The sequence below is a fragment of the Lissotriton vulgaris genome, chromosome 4_2, assembly GCF_964263255.1.
Source record: "Lissotriton vulgaris chromosome 4_2, aLisVul1.2, whole genome shotgun sequence".
Lineage (NCBI taxonomy): Eukaryota > Metazoa > Chordata > Amphibia > Caudata > Salamandridae > Lissotriton > Lissotriton vulgaris.
Window position 1 is genome coordinate 15,250,737 of NC_141692.1, and position 17,170 is coordinate 15,267,906.

A 17,170-nucleotide genomic window follows, 5' to 3' on the forward strand; every position below is an offset into this window, starting at 1 on the left:
TTTTTCTCTTTTAACCGTCCTCGGATCATTGGGGGGGTGTCATATGGTTACTACGTTTCTATATATTGTGTTAAGTTAGCATGTGCTTATTAAATGTTTAAACGCCATATTTTCTTTCTGCTTCGGTTTGCACACGACACCTAATTGTTATTGTAGCTTTTAACCTAGACGAAAGATGTGATTTATTTGAGAATAATATGTTATTGCACTGGTATCAGTCGTGCTTGGTACACTTGGTACAACTGTCTGCACACTGAGAACTGCACACTCTCAGAATAACCTAACACAAGGTTGCTGCAGGCCTGATCCTCGCACCACGTTAGTCATAACACAAATAATGTTTGTGCCAACATTTGGCTCTACGTGGGTTTAAGATACAGTTAGAGGGAATGAATCAACACACTTGATGCTGAGCATGCTGAGAGCTGGTAGCTGTTGATGTGATCTCCTCCTACTGAGAATTAGAGGTATGGGTCCACCCTGCTAAAAACCCAGATGAGACCTTCTTAGATATAATATAATATGCTAATTAGGGTGCGCGAAATATAGGTGATACAGAATTCTATAGATTTTGCATCATAAAATGCTATCACCTTTTGCTTACTATGGATTAGTGACTATGCTGCTGACTCTGATTTTTATAATATGTATATTGATATTATACAAGATACTGCGTTTGAGAATGCTGCATTGAAAAATAAACATTTCAAACTTGCACGTGTTTTCTTTGCATCCCAGTTTCGGTTTGGAATGATAATATAACGAAAGAGTGTTCATGTGTTCCACGATACCTGAGGTATTCTAAGTTCATGTTCTGGATTGTCTAAGTCATTGGGAAGTATTTACTACCGATGAGACACTGTAGCTAGCTTGGTAAGGGGATTTCTGAAACAAAGGTGAGTTCTGGGTCACCCTGACTCACCCAGGTTCTAGATCTCTGTGCACAGTTCTGTGAGAGAACGGAAACCCTGCGACAGAAGGTTTACTTTCCACTGGTGAACTAGTTCTCATCTGATTACCACAGCTTCTTCAGGACCTTTGATTATCTCCATCTTGACATGTCAAGGGTGTAAACAGGCTTCACTGGCAGGTCCAAGACACAAGTATGTTTGAGTGTTAGTGCGTGTCTAGTGCAACTAGCCAATGGATAGGATCTCTGTCCCGTTGGGGTCAAGACACAGCTGCAAACAACTGTTTCCACAGTCCTCTGTCAGGCGAAAAGGAGTCAGTAATGTCTCCATCTGTTCCAGTTAGTTCTATGCTGGGGGTGAGTCATATTTTAAGTGGTGTAACCAGTCGGCCATTGCTGATAATGTTGAATGGAAAAGGAACTCAAATTTAGCCCTGCACTTACAGTTGTGGCTTTAGTACAACTTGGTATGAAAAGAAATTCACATTACATCATATCATAAGATTTTTTTAGTATATCTCTAAGTGCATCCGTTCACAAGGCAGTCACAAATGAAAAGTTTCGCCACATTACGTTTTTTCCTGTGTACAGAGCTCAGGTATCCTGTACCCTTCCTCTTCTGTGACAGTATAAAAGAAATGCCCTGAGCATGATATGTACAAAGAACAAAGGAAGGTGATCAGGCACAGAGACTCCATCACCCTACTCCTTACTCTCCTACCACCATGAGGGCCATACTTGCAGCTGTCATCATGCTCCAGGCACTGATAACTGGAGGTAAGATGGTCATAACCTTCTGTGTTCTTGAAGTGTGTCAACTCGCAAAGGAGCACATTGATATGATGAAGGTAGTGTTCAGGATGGGGCTTACCTCTCTCCAGAAAACTGCTGTAAAGTGACATGGTTCAAGCTAACTCTCACTACTATCACATATTATTGCCATTTCCTCTTCCCCCTGTGTTCTTCTTCTTTAGCTCAGTTATAAACACTCTTTAACTGCAGTGGATGTCTCCAAACCTAAATGTTTGTGTTCTCTAGGCTCACCCTTGATACACTCTGGAGTAGGCGATGACTCAACCTTGTCTCAATGACTTGTAGTCCTCAAAGGATGTCTCACTTTACAGAGGTTCTACCAAGGTACACCTTGCTAAGATTTTGAGTTGCAGTAACTGTACCCGGGGACTATTCCTGTATCTCTCTGTGACATCAGAGTCTAGAGACCTCATAGAACTGAACACTGTTTCTAATGAATGTAAATCATCATTAACACGATCTGAATTGTGTTTTCAATAATGATCCTAAACATTGCAATAGGTGCAATGGAAGAATGATCACACTCCCCTTTAGGGTACCGGTTGTCATGGTCACCATTAGATGATCACTAACACAGTTCTGCATGAAAGTTGACTGTAATATGGAGGATGGCTGCTGCCAGCAGAGAAACAACTGATTCTAAAGTTTCACATCAACTTATTCCTTCCTCATGCTCTTCTGTCCCCAGTGTATGACAGAGGGAAATACACAAGGGTCCCTCTAGATTTACAGTGCACTCTTGGAAGCAGAGTAAACATGCGATACTTAGGAAGGACGATCTCCTCAGAGTACTTTGTTGGATATTTTTACTATTAGAATGGACCAACACTGATAAGTAAATAGTAATAGATGTTGCATTTCCCCACTGCTGTTTTGGAATAAACAACCTGTTTGTCTTTATTTCATTGTTGTATACCTTCCATTAGCTTTTCATTTTAAAACAGTGAGCCTGACTCATTGAGACATTAAACATAGTAGCTGCATTTGTGGAGATTTCTTATGCATACAAATTGACAAACTTTTCCAACAATACTGGTCTGAACATGTGACATTCATAGGATTCGGAGAAATCAGTTTGTACATTCCAATTTGACATCTGAAGCTATACATACGTATGTTCTTGAGAAAAAATATTTATTACATTCATGTTTTGCTTTTCTCCTTGAGTAAAATAAAAAAAGTCCAGATTCAAAATGGCCTTGAGCTTCTCTAAAGCAGCAGATGCTACCTTTGATCAGTTGATATTGTGTCCTTCCAGACATAATCAAGAGGTTTCAGAGGATCAAGCTAGAGGAACGTTTACTTTCCACTGGTGAACTAGTTCTCATCTGATTACCACAGCTTCTTCAGGACCTTTGATTATCTCCATCTTGACATGTCAAGGGTGTAAACAGGCTTCACTGGCAGGTCCAAGACACAAGTATGTTTGAGTGTTAGTGCGTGTCTAGTGCAACCAGCCAATGGATAGGATCTCTGTCCCGTTGGGGTCAAGACACAGCTGCAAACAACTGTTTCCACAGTCCTCTGTCAGGCGAATAGGAGTCAGTAATGTCTCCATCTGTTCCAGTTAGTTCTATGCTGGGGGTGAGTCATATTTTAAGTGGTGTAACCAGTCGGCCATTGCTGATAATGTTGAATGGAAAAGAATTACAATTGTCTGGCTTTTCCTCACAGAACTTGCATCAGTTTGACTCAGTATGCGTCCGGTGAAATAAATCGTATTCTCTCATTTAGCCCAGCAGTGAGTTGGTGAAATTGTGTTCCTGAGTTTGGCTCTTCAAATAACAAAGCTACTCGCTATGATGGCCTCATTAATTAAAAGTGTTGATTCGCTGGGGAACACAGAGATGCAACACTTTTCAGTGCGTCCTCCTTGCGACTCCATAGATGAGCCGTATTTACCGTACGGCGCTCCATGTGGCAACGATTGACAGATGCGTCCGGCATCTTGACCTATCTGTTGGCTCAATACCCATGTACTGCTGGAGTTGTGCTGTAAGCATGACGCAACTCCAGCAATGCATGAGGAAAGCCTAAATGTTTTTCACTGCATCACCCTTATGCCTGCGGTGAGGCAGACATAAGGTTTGACGCAGTGGCGTCCTAGAAGTGGTGCAGTGAAGTCTGATAAATTTCACTGCGTCACTTCTACGAGGCTTTCTTGAGTTTGGACGCCCCCCCCTGCATACATTACACCTGGCCCAGGTATAATGTATTCAGGAGTTTACAAAGTGACACATCTGCACTTTGTAAATATGACACAACATGGCACGTTATTAACAATGCCACTGTATCAAAAAAAGTGATGCAACAGTGGTGCAAAAGTGTTGCAAAAGTGTTGCAAAAGTGTTGCAAGGGACTCATAATTAAGGCTTTTACTTTGTTCATGTCCTGAGACTAGTGTTTATGAATTTAATAATTAATGTTTTTATTGAGCTCTTTGTAAGTTTTATCTGTGTGACTCTTTTATGGATAGTGTTGAACCAAATAAAGATGTATTGATTGATTGCAAAAAGTATAAGGCTTGTGTCCAAACTCAATTTCAAAGTGTATGTGAAACTATTCAAAGCCAAACAGACTCACACTTTTACCATCTGAGGCAACTTTGTTTGTTAAACCAGACCTTGGCTGGACCGTGACCAGACAAGACGGGGAAATCTGATCCATGCAGCACTATTTATTTTTATTTATTTATTACATTTGTATAGCGCATTATCACCGATTGGTCTCTAAGCGCTTGTACTTGAGAAACTAGTCCTTTCATAGAGCGGACGACCCAGTTATATCATTCCCCACGCTTCTCGAAAGAGCACTGTTTTTTAGGTTCGCCTAAAGGGCATTAAATTTGGTTCCTTCCTGAGACTTGATGGTAGCTTGTTCCAGGCTGCGGGAAGAGTAGTTGAAAAAGCCCGTCCACCTAAGGTGGTCAAACGATAGCACGGTTTTACCAGAATAGCGTCCTCAGATGAGCGTGGGGTCCTTCTAGGGGTGTACTGCACCAGCCTAGCTTTAATATAATTGGGTGCATTGCCGTAAACCGCTTTATGAGCGATGCACAGGCCTTTAAATAAAATCCTCTGCCTAATAGGAAGCCAATGTAATTGGCGTAAAAGAGGAGAGGCATGGGTGTTTCTAGATTTTCCAATAATCAGTCTAGCTGCATCGTTCATCACTATTTGCAGTCTCGAAAGTTGCTGCTGGGGAAGCCCAACATAGAGGGCATTCCCATAGTCGAGACGTCCTAAAATCATTGCAGACACCACCATCCTTCGTGTAGAGAAAGAGAGCATTGGGAAGATTTTCCGGAGTTGCCTTAGGAGGCCAACGCATGTGCCAACCACCGATGACAATTGATTTTTCATGGATAGATTACCATCAATATGGATACCCAGGCTTTTCACCACTCTTGCAGGTATAGGACTCCTACCCAACTCTTGAGGCCAGAGAAGATCGTTCCAGGGATTGCTCGAGTTGGTAATGGGCAATACTTCGGTCTTCTCTGGATTAATCTTCAAGGAGTTGGAAGACATCCAGTTAGTCGTGTATTTTAGGATGTTATGTAACCTAGCCTGGGTATCAGATGACTCCTCAATTTGTATGATAAACTGTATGTCATCAGCGTAATTATAAATTTGACACTCCATTTGATTTAGAGCAGAAATCAGTGGCTGTAAGTATATATTAAAAAGGAGCGGTGAGAGGGCAGATCCCTGCGGCACTCCGCATATTATTGCCGCTGGTGTAGAGACCAAATCTGACAACTGGACCCTCTGCGAACTTCCCTGCAGGAATGATGTTAGCCAGTCCAGCGCGGTCCCCCGGATGCCCAGATCTCTCATGCGTCTCAACAGTAGGTTGTGATTCACCGTATCAAACGCGGCTGAGAGATCTAAGAGCACCAGGGCCCCTGGGATCTTTTTGTCCGCTCTACATCTTAGTTCGTCTAGATTGGAAACCATCACCAGCTCCGTGCTGTGATGTTTTCGGAAACCAGCCTGATTTTGCTCTAATAGGGCGTTGGTCTCCAAATGTTTTGAAGGATGACTCAAAACATGCTGCTCAATCATTTTAGCTAAAAAAGGTCGTTGGGAGATGGGCCTATAGTTTTTATGGTCTTTAGCATCAGCCCCTGGCTTCTTACGAAGCGGGATCAGCCTGGCCTCTTTAAAAGAAACCGGGACCTGTCCCGTCTCTATGGATCTGTTGAAGAGAGTAAGCACATCCTCTTCAACTACTGACATCGCAAGCTTAAAAACACTGGGTGGGCAGGGATCTGCCTGCAAGCCCGAGTTTACTCTCTCTGTCAAACTGGCCAGCGTCTCCTTGGTAATCAAGGGCAGTGTGTTTATAGAGTAGTGTACATCGGGGGATCCTGCGTGATATGTAATGGGCATTCAAACCTTTGCGTCCGGGAGATTTCACCCCGGAGGTTTTCGATTTTCCTTGTAAAAAAGTCCTGGAAATTCTGGCAGTCTTCCTGTGAAAACTCAGGTTTCTGCTCTTTGGTATTTCGCAATTCCTTGAGTACTTAAAAAATTTCTTTCTGTGGCAACTGAGCTGTCCTTATTCTATTCTCAAAGAAATCTGCTTTACGGGCTAATATGGCCTTTTTATAGTGTGCGAGCTCCTGTATGTAAAGGTTCCGGGTATTGATATTATAATCCCTCCTCCAGGCTCTCTCCACCTTACGGAGCGCCTGTTTCTTAGCTCTTAGAGTTTCATCAAACCAAGGAGCTCCCCTCCCTCTATCCACCCATTTTACCTTTTTTTCTGGGGCAACAACGTCGATGGCATTCTTCAATTTATCAAGCAGTTTTTGACTGCCAACCTCGGCATTCTCATTGGGTATATTTAACTCTTTTGAGTTACACTACAGCTGAGCTTTGGCAGACTGTAATGTTGCAAAATGGCGGCAACTATAGATAAACTATGACTAGTCCATTCATTGTTCTATACTGGATGACCTGTCTGCTGCAAATTCATTCTTATGGTAAATGTTATCAAAATGTAACATATAAACACGCTTATAAAGATTTTATTTTGAAAACAGTTTTGGCATCCTTTCTCCAGAAAGTATACACCTCTAACAGCAAGTTACACTTTAGGTGCCAAATGTTTTACCATCACACAAGTAGTTTACTTAGAAAAGTAGGATAATAAAGTAGATATGGTTCATTGCTGATCAAGTACAGAATGTGCAACTGTTAGTTGATCAGCAGGTCTGACCCACAGAAGAGGTCTGAGGTTCTGTCATGATCCTGTGTCTTACAGGACAGGACTGGCTACCGGGTGCTTCAATGGGCTGCAGGGTGGGGGCTGCTTTCACTGCTGTGAGGGCAGGTTTACTAGCTGGGGTTCTGTGGGCCATGTTCCCTCTTGCAAAGATTTTAAATAAACACTGCAACAACAAATATTTTTAAAGTGTGTTTTCCTTTGTTTATTTAGAATGAAACATCCTGTAGCCAGTTCAAGCGTGGGGTCTTCCAAAGCAGAAACACCTTTCATTTCAGCATGGAAACATGGGTTATTGAACATGCAGCAAGGGATGAACTGTTATTCCATCAAATCAACGTTCATAGCATGTTCTTCTGTTGTGTAAATTTCTCATGAAGTTATGATAAACCAGAATCTGCAAAAACACAATCACTGATTGTTTATTTCAGAAATCATTCTAACCTATTATAACCACTATATCCGTGTCTCTTTATAGTTCTATTATTTCATTTATTGTATTCATTTTCTTTTCAGGTTTCTTTCTTTTCATATTTGGTAGAATATTTGAGGTTCTTTAACACATGCAGCCCAATGTACTAAAGTGTGTGTGTGTGTGGGGGGGGGGGGAGGTGGGTGGGGTGGGGGGGTAGATCATATCGAAGGGCGGTTAGAAATTCTCTCCTGTGCAGAGTTTTGCCCTCTCTGCGTTACACTTGTGATACAGATTTGTAGCACCGTTTTCTTTCATGTGCATTTCGCCAATTTAAAATTGTCGAGTGCGAGCGAGACTTTGTGTCCTCTAACATGATTTTCAGATGCTAAAATACCACCTGGTGAGATTTTCCTAAAGTTGGGAGTCCCTGTAGGTCGCAGCCGTTGGTGTTGAGAAAGCTGCCTCTCGAGTAGGAGATCTACTTGAGCAGCAGAAAGAAGCAGCGCCCTCTGGTGCGCTGCGCGGTGCCAGTCAGGCTGATTTCAAAGTCCTGAACAAGCTCCGGTGATAGAAATCAGTGCACACAGTGCGACGCGCCAAAATCTGCCAATGTGCTGAACTCTGAGGAATCTTGCACAGTTTACATATCTGTGCCCAATTTCAGCATGGAACTCAGCATACTCCACCCACCATTAATCATATCTTAGTAGATACGGCCCTGTTCTGCTCTCTCCCTTTGACTCAAAGCAGCACATCAACTTTGGTTGCTGCTCTTTGTTGAGTCAAATGTTAGTAATTCTATCCCTCAGTCTTTACTTGTCTCTTAAGTTTGTCTGTCTTTGTCTCCGTGTATTTGTATCTCTTGCTATCTGCCTCTGCCTACCCATTTCTCTGTATCTGCCTAACACTTTCTTTCTGTTGTAATCTTCATTCTGTCTCAGTTCTTTGCTTGTCTCTAGTCTTCGTCTCTTCCTCATGTGCCATTTGGAGTTCACGCTCCATCTCTTTTCTATGCCCCAAAGTATGTACCTCTCTGCTACATTCAATTTCCATCCTCTTGAGGTAATTGAAATTTTTATGGTCAGGTATATCCCCTAACGTGTACCCCAACGTCTCCATGTACGAGTTTAAAGTGCATGTAACTTCCCTCCGCAACTGAATCTGAAGACGCAAATACATTTGCGTCCAACGTTAACATGTCCTCTATCAGATCCACCATGAATGGATTGATAATTCAGTTTCTAACTATGCCTTGCCAACGTCTTTACATGGTGCACTTTCACGTTTTTCCTGGCTCTGCAGAGCTAAGCCCTGATTTCTGCCCTCAAACCACTTTTGTCTCTGTCTCTGAAAGCTGCAGCGTGGAGATGCATCCCTGACCTCTGCCTTAATTCCTGCCAAACGAAGTGGTGCCTGGCTCGGCCTGGCCTGCCTGCCAAAACAGTATTTTACCTTCAAGTTATCAGCATAGCCAGCTCAGCCTCCTCGAAAACACATTCCAGTCTAGTGAAATAGGTAAACAGTTTCCCGGCTGCAGAGCAAAGGGCCAAGCCTTCCTGTCTCCCTCATGTAATTCATTGCTCCCGTTACCATGGTAGGCCCGTGGCCCCGTGCATTGCACTTAGACACATATGCATTTAGTATAGAATAGCCTCTGCCCAAGAGACCTTTTACTTCAGATTAAACATACCCCAAATACAAGATATCAGACATGTTACAGGAACAGGTTGGTCTGACATGCCAGACGTCTGTCTCTTCTACTAGTGCTAAAAGTCAGACCCTCAGCTTTCTCCAGATACACGTCATACCAGCTGCGCGCGCACCCAGGTTATAGGTTTCAGCTGACTCTGCAGAATCTTCTATGCATCCACCCACTTATGACACTTTTCTGTGACGTTTCCAGCACACACCTCCGTGCACGCCTCTGTACATGCCTTTTTGCTACGCACATGTGTTCTTATCATGTTCTTTTCACTTGTCACGCCTACTGTATTCATTGCTATTGCACAGTTTTACTATATATGTCATGTACTGTTAATAAATCGTTGACATCTTTTTGCCATCATTGCATATACCCCCGAACCCTAGTATTGATGGAATTGATTTCCATGGCTCGAGCCATCCCGAATTAAAGCCCGTATGACTCAGACACCCTGGACTCTGCCTCTCATTTGATTGAGCTATTCTTTTACTTGTCAGTAATTATACGGTAAAAATTGACCGGTAAATTATATTTACCACACTCTCACCACTAAATGCTGGTGCATTTGTTTTGTATTTATTTTTGCATTATACTGTGCACCAGAACTTTCTTATCTTCTCCTTATCCCCAAAACATATCAACCCAAAGAGTGAAAGTCCCCTACTCCAGGCACCCAGACTCATTCTTACACCTGCATTTTTTAAAATATAAAAAACAAAGTGATATACAGAAGTTCCTATTTAATTTCTCTTTTCTTCAGATTGCCTATTTTGTGAGCAGTGCTTCGCTCTCCACACCAGCAGCTGCTCGGGTATCATCACACAGTGCCCTCCTGACGTCACTCACTGCGTCGCAGGCCTGGAGAACAGCACACTGGGTGAGTGCAACGCGCTGCATATCTGTAACATGTGACACCATTGGAAGCATTGTGGCCATTGATGAAGGTGCCTGCAAGCTTCCTGTTTGACCTCCAGAATACCCCGCCCTTGTGCCCACAGGGAACCACCTTCTGTTTGGCTAATATGGGCCGTCTGGTCTAAGTTCCTCAATCCTCACACCCAGAGCTCTTTCTTGACTGATTTCAAACTCATAATTTGCAAAATATTTATGGAAGAAAACAAGCTCAGGAAGGGCAGAATTGTGGAAATGGATATAAAAGGACATGACGTAAAACTCAGCAGTAGAATGCCATGGAGTAGGCAGCAATGTGGGTGTAGGGAAGTGTGACACCCAATTCATAAAACATTCGGAAAAATGGATTGCCCAATTAAAATGATCATGTGATGAAAAACATAGACCTATGTTTAAAAAAATAATGATAATTAACACATGAACACTTTAAAGATGAATAAGTAGTGGCTGTACCTGTTTCACCACAGGTAAATCACCAGACTCCTTCAAGATGACCATGTATGTGCTGCAACTTATGCTCAGATCTGCTTTATGTTACATCAAAGTGTGCGTTTTTCCAACAGGGGGTAAAATTATTCTAACTGCGTTCAAGGACTGTCTGGATCCTTCTCAAAAAGCAACCCGAGTAAGAGAGTTCTCATTAAAAAAACTCAGTGCTTTCATTCCAGCTCACCAGAACGTGCTGCGACTCCGACTTCTGCAACGGAGGGGATGTGCAGGGTAGGTATGATTTGTAACTCGGAAAACCGTAAAACACATGGATGGACATGGTACAGGCAATCTGTGACTCCCACATCAGTAATGAGGAGATGCATAGGGTATGTGCAGTCTGTGACTCCAACATCTGTAACAGAAGGAAATCTCAGGGTATTTGCAGTCTGTGACTCCAACATCTGTAACAGAAGGAAATCTCAGGGTATGTGCAGTCTGTGACTCCAACATCTGTAACAGAAGGAAATCTAAGTGTATGTGCAGTCTGTGACTGCAACATCTGTAACAGAGGAGTTGTGTATGATACATACGTTGGTGACTCTGAAAACTTTAACACAGGGGATGTGTAGGGTACGTGCAGTCTGTGACTCCCACATCTGCAATGGAGGAGAGGTGTGGGGTACATACAGTCTGTGACTCTATCATCTGTAACAGAAGGAATGTTCTGTCTGTGACTGTGATATCTATACCAGAGGGGATGTGTAGAGTACGTGCAGTCTGTGACTTACACATTTGCAACAGAGGGTGTGTGCAAGAAACATGCAACCTGTGACTCTGATATCTGTAACAGAGGAGTTGTGTATGGTATGTACATTGGGTGACTTTGAAAACTATAACACAGGGGATGTGTAGGGTATGTGCAGTCTGTGACTCTGATATCTGTAAGAGAAGGGATGTGCAAGGTACATGCAACCTGTGACTCTGATATCTGTAACAGAGGAGTTGTGTATGGTACGCACTGTTGTTGACTGAAAACTGTAACACAGGGGGTGTGTAGGGTACATGCAGTCTGTGACTTAGATATCTGTAAGAGAAGGGATGTGCGCGGTACATGCAGTCTGTGACTGAGATATTCGTAATATAAGGGATGCGTTGGGTACATGCAGTCTGTGACTCAGATATCTGTAAGAGAAGGGATGTTCACGGTACGTACAGTCTGTGACTCTGATATCTGTAACAGAGGAGTTGTGTATGGTACGTACATTTTATGACTTTGAAAACTGTAACACAGGGGATGTGTAGGGTGCATGCAGTCTGTGAGTCCAACATCTGTAACAGAGGGTAGGTGTAGGGTACCTGCAGTCTGTGACTCCAACATCTGGAACAGAGGGAAGGTGTAGGGTCCATGCAGTTTGTGACTCCAACATCTGTACCAGAGGGTAGGTGTAGGGTAGCTGCAGTCTGTGACTCCAACATCTGTAACAGAGGATAGGTGTAGGGTCCATGCAGTCTGTGACTCCAACATCTGTAACAGAAGGGATGGTCAGGGAACGTGTAATCTGTGACTCCCACATTTGTAACAGAGGGTGCGTGCAGGGTAAGTGCAACCTGTGACTCTGACATCTGTATCATAGGAGATGTGCAAGGTACATGTTGTCCATGACTCTGACATATGTAGCAGAGAGAATATGCAGTGGATGCACACTAACAGAGGGAGTATGCAAGGCATAAACAGTATGTGACACCGATATCTATAACAGATCAGATGTGTATGGACCATAATGTTTGTGTAACTGTGACACAGGAGATGTAAAGGGTGCATGCAGTCAGTAACTCTGACATCTGTAATAGAGGAGATGTGCGGGGTACATGAAGGCTGTGACTATGATATCTATAACAGAGGGTATGTGTAGAGTACATTGAGTCTGTGACTCCTACATTTGTTTTAGAGAGTGTGTGTGCAGGGTACGTGCAACCTGTGACTCTGATATCTGTAACATAAGAAATGTGCAGGATACATGAAGTCTGCAACTTTGAAATATGTAACTGAGAGAATGTGCTGTACAGGTACATCAACAGAGGGGGTATGCAAGGTACAAACAGTCAGTGACTCCGATATTAATAACATATCAGATGTGTATGGTACGTACAGTTTGTGACTCTGAAAAATGTAACACAGGAAATATATAGGGTACGTGAAGTCTGGGACTCTGATATCTGTAATAGAAGGGATATGCAGGGAACAAACAATTTGTGACGGCATCTGTAACAGAGGGCACGTGAAGGGTGAAAAGCGCTCTCTCGATATACAAAGATCTTATTACTACAGAAAAATCATCTTACTACACCTCTCAGATCACCCAGGCAAAAAACTCAGCCAAAGAACTGTTTCAGGTAGTTACTCATCTTGCCAACCCTCCTTCCCCCTGCTTCAATGGAACCCAATCCCTTTGCGATTCTCCCGCAAATTTTTTCAAGGAAATGTTCACCGATATTTTTTCAGCCTTCACCCTCGCACCCTGAATTACCTCAATCAATTCTCCTTCTAACAACGATACACCTTGCCTCCCGTTCTTCGAAGCTGTTACGGAGGAACAAGTCCATCGACTCATTCTGGGTACAAAATCAGGATCACCTCTAGATCCTTGTCCCCCTGCCATTCTTAACCGAATTCCTGAAGCCATTTTTCCCATCTTGACGTCCATCTGCAATTCCATGTTTGCAACGGGCATGTACCCCTCAGTCTGGAAAGAGGCTATCATTAAGCCGCTCCTAAAAAAACCTACCCTTGATCCCCTTCTCCCTGCCAGCTACCGACCCATTGCCTGTCTTCCCTTTCCAGCAAAGATTTTTGAAAAGGCAATGAACCTGCAGCTATCTAATTTTATAGATAAAAATAACTTATTAGATGAGACCCAATTCGGCTTCAGACGGGGCCATGGAACTGAAACCGCGCTACTTAAAGCAGCAGATGAAATCAGAACGACCCTGGACAAGGGAGGAGCCGCGGTACTGATATTACTAGATCTTTCTGCAGCTTTCAACACGGTCAATCATGTCACCTTGATCGACCGTGTCTCAGCTATAGGAGTCAAAAACAAAGCGAAAGACCTCCTGGCATCCTTCCTAGCTGATCGTCACCAAACAGTCAAAATGGCCCATTTCACTTCCCAGACTTTCACTCTCCCCTGTGGCGTCCCTCAGGGCTCCTCGCTAAGTCCGACACTTTTCAACATTTATGTTTCGGACTTAGCGAGAGTAATAAAATCTTACGGAATTGCCCTGACAACCTATGCTGATGATACCCAACTTGTGTTTTCTGTACACAACAACGGGTCATCAGTGGCAGCAAATTTTCAAACGGGAATGAAGGCCATCAGCTCCTGGATGTCATCTAATTGTCTCAAACTAAACCCCGACAAAACAGAGGTGGCCATCGGAGTTAGGAGACCCACCTCAACCCGTCACCAAGGTTCGTAACCTTGGAGTCATATTTGATGACAAATTGACATTTCAGCATCACGTCAATTCAGTGGTCTCCTCATCTTTTTACGTCCTAAAAAGAATCAAAAAACTGCTCCCATACCTTCCATCATCGGCCGGCAGAACCTTGGTTAGTACATTGTTTTTTTTTAAAACCAATTACTGTAACGCTCAGAAAAAAGTTATCAACCAACTCCAATTAGTCCAAAACGCCTCGGCCAGAGTCCTCTTAAACATTCCCAAATCCAAAACCATTCCCTCTCACATCTGCCAATTACACTGGCTCCCGGTCAGGAGCCGGATAATATTTAAGGCCCTGTGTATCACTTACAAGGCAGTCAATAACGTGGGTCCACAGTTCCTCAGAGCAGCTTTCCGCTCGCTTGAGTATCCAAGAACACTCCGCTCCTCCTCGGCACATATGCTGAAAGTCCCTCGAACAAAAAAAGGCTAACTGGGGTGACAGGTGTTTCACCATCTCTACATCTAAACTCTGGAACACACTGCCCCTCCACATCAAAACCGCCCCAACCCTCCTTAGTTTCAGGAAGAAACTAAAAACTTGGCTCTTCCCAGTATAACTTATCACCTCAGCGATGGTTCTGTATTCTAGCGCCGAGACACCCCCGGGTATTTGCGCACTCTAAAAATGGCACAAACATAAACATAAATATATACTTTACCCCTCTGACGTCTACTGCAGAGGGAGTAGCAGAGTAGGTACAGTAACAGAGGGAATGTGCAGGGTAAGAACAGTCTGTAAAGGTGAGTGAGGGTGTGTTTGGAAGGATGCAGCATAGGGGAGCAGTGGGGCTGATGTTTGCAGTGTGTGTTATGTGTGGTGCATTCAGAGGTTGTCAGATGGTGCAAGAGACACAGGAGAAAGACCCTATGGTGTTGTCTGGTGGGTCTTGGCCATAACTCAGGGACAAACAGCTGGGCTAAGGTGCGTTGGATGAGTGGATGACCCCGACAGGGACCCTTGAGAAAAGTGCTGTGACTAGGACCTTGGGATCCCTCACAAAATGGACTCTTGAGACAAGCGCCTCAACAAGGTCCCTGGGATGCCTTCAGGCAAGGACAGTCAAGACAAGTGCCCGGACAAGGTCCTTGGTATGCCTTACAGCAGGGACTCTTGAGATAAGTGCCCGGAGAAGGTCCCTGGGATGCCTTATGGTAGGGACTCTTGGGACAAGTACATTGCCCAAAAAAGTTTCTTTGAATGCCCCACCGCAGGGACTCTGGCGGCAAGTGCTCGGAAAAGCTCCTTGGAAGCCTCATGCCTGGGAGTATTATTATGTGGGATTTATAGAGCTGTTGGCTGCCCGAGGGCTTTCCAGCACTAGGAGACTGAATGCTAGGGGAGTTAGTGGTTCTGCTTGAACATCAACATTTTGATCAACTTCCTAAATTCTCTTGCCTTACCCGAGATTTGCGCATCACGTGATATTGAGACATGAAAGGGACACTTGTGACAAGTGCCCGGACATAGTCCTTAAGATGCCTTACAGCAGGGATTCTTTAGACAAGTGCCTTGACAAGGTACTTTGGATTCTGAGGTTCCGTGAGAATCGTAATGGCGTCTTTTTGACTTGTTCGAATATGGACGAGTTTGGTATGTATGAACCGCAAATGACGAGTTTAGTGGGTGTACGCGTTTTCGCTACACTACTTTGCACCGTTCGTCACATTCGTGGGTTTCTCCATCTGAACCCACGGGTTCCATTTTAGATACGGCATCCATTTTGTTTCTTGCCCTCAAGTAGTCAGCGAACAGACACTGTCCGCTTCGTGACCCTGGGATTCCCAAGCTCTTGCGGAAGACACGTATTCCTTTGAGGGTGTCTTTATGAAAAGGGGGATGACACTGCAAAGGCAGATGGCTTCGCTCAAGGCTTATCTTCCCGTGCCGGTCTATTGTTTCAGCCGTGCATGCATTTGGCACGAATCCTTTGATCCTGCAATCATGCTTCCGATATTGCCCCCTACACTCTTTTTCAATCTGTTGTCTATCTTTGTCTTCCTTAGACCTGTTTCTGAACTCGTTTACAGCCAGAATGGAATGTACTTAATGGTGGGATAACATACTTTTACAGTTGGGAACCAGCGATGCTACTGTAATTATGTTCCGGGCTCCTGAAAACATGAAAGCAACCCTTTTGAAGTTTACTGTGGGAACTGAGTTGTAACCTTTTATTCACCATGTTGTGCAATGACGAAATTTTGTATAAAAGGAGCGATCCACTTTTACAATTTGAAGCAGTCTCTCAGAACCTACACATTGTGTACTTCTTGCGATCTCTGTATCCCTGCAGTAAATAAACGCTGATCTTTGACGCAGAAGGAAGTGTCCCGTGTCTCTGTGATTTGTATGCCGGAACAGGTAACCCACGAAGGTTTCAGGTGTTGTCCCCTGGCACCGCTGGGCCTTAGAATAGCCCAGTCCTTCAGTTGGCGCCCAACGTGGGGCGACATCAGCGGTACCGGTCCAAAGCCCGACGATCGTAAGGAACTTCATGTGAAATCTCCGAGGGAAGGTGCACCCCGCTTCATCGATCCTGTTGTCGAAATAAGCGGTCCAAAGACTTTTCCCGCGAAGATTCCCGCCTCCTGACGGCTGTGACGGACTGATGCCCTGACTGTCGACCTGTTTTGGCGCCTGGCGTAGTCCTTTGTACAGCAAGACGATAGACGGGCCTTCCTGGTGACGCCATTGTTCTTTCAGTTAAGTATTTGTGGGTCACTCCCAGAATCCTTGGTCGTTGTTGTTGAAACTTGGTTGTTTTGCATGGTTCCATTGCATTTGTGGTTCTTAGTTGTTGGTTCTTAGTAGTTGGGTTTTATTTGACGATTGCAATTGCCAAAAACCGAGGGTCTTGCATTTTTGCGAAGACATCGTATTTCGATAACCCTTGAAGTTTGGAAACTCGGTTAGTGTGCACGATGCCTGGCCGTAGTACTTTGTTTGGATTCCTTAAATGTTGCTGTACGGATTCCCGGTTGGAGGACTCATGTCCGATACCTCCAGTTGGAACTCCGATTTATGAGCTCTATAGTCGACACGGAGTGGGTCCTATCGTATATAATGAATATTGGATCCGTTACACTAAAAATGATGGTGTCCATAGTTGGCCACCCCATGGTAGTTTCGAAACTGCAGTTTTGGACAATCTCAAAGCAAAATTGTATAAAAAGAAAGCTAGGCCGGCCATGTTTGATTCCTTTCGGTTATGGCGCAAAGAGGCCAAGCAGAAAGAAATCAAACAGAGTA

At 43.9% G+C, this 17,170-nt stretch overlaps 1 pseudogene; it reads left to right on the top strand.

Moving 5' to 3' along the window:
- The first annotated feature begins 1,635 nt into the window (after window positions 1–1,635).
- Window positions 1,636–17,170, top strand: part of LOC147718139 (phospholipase A2 inhibitor and Ly6/PLAUR domain-containing protein-like) — a 56,537-nt pseudogene continuing 41,002 nt past the window's right edge.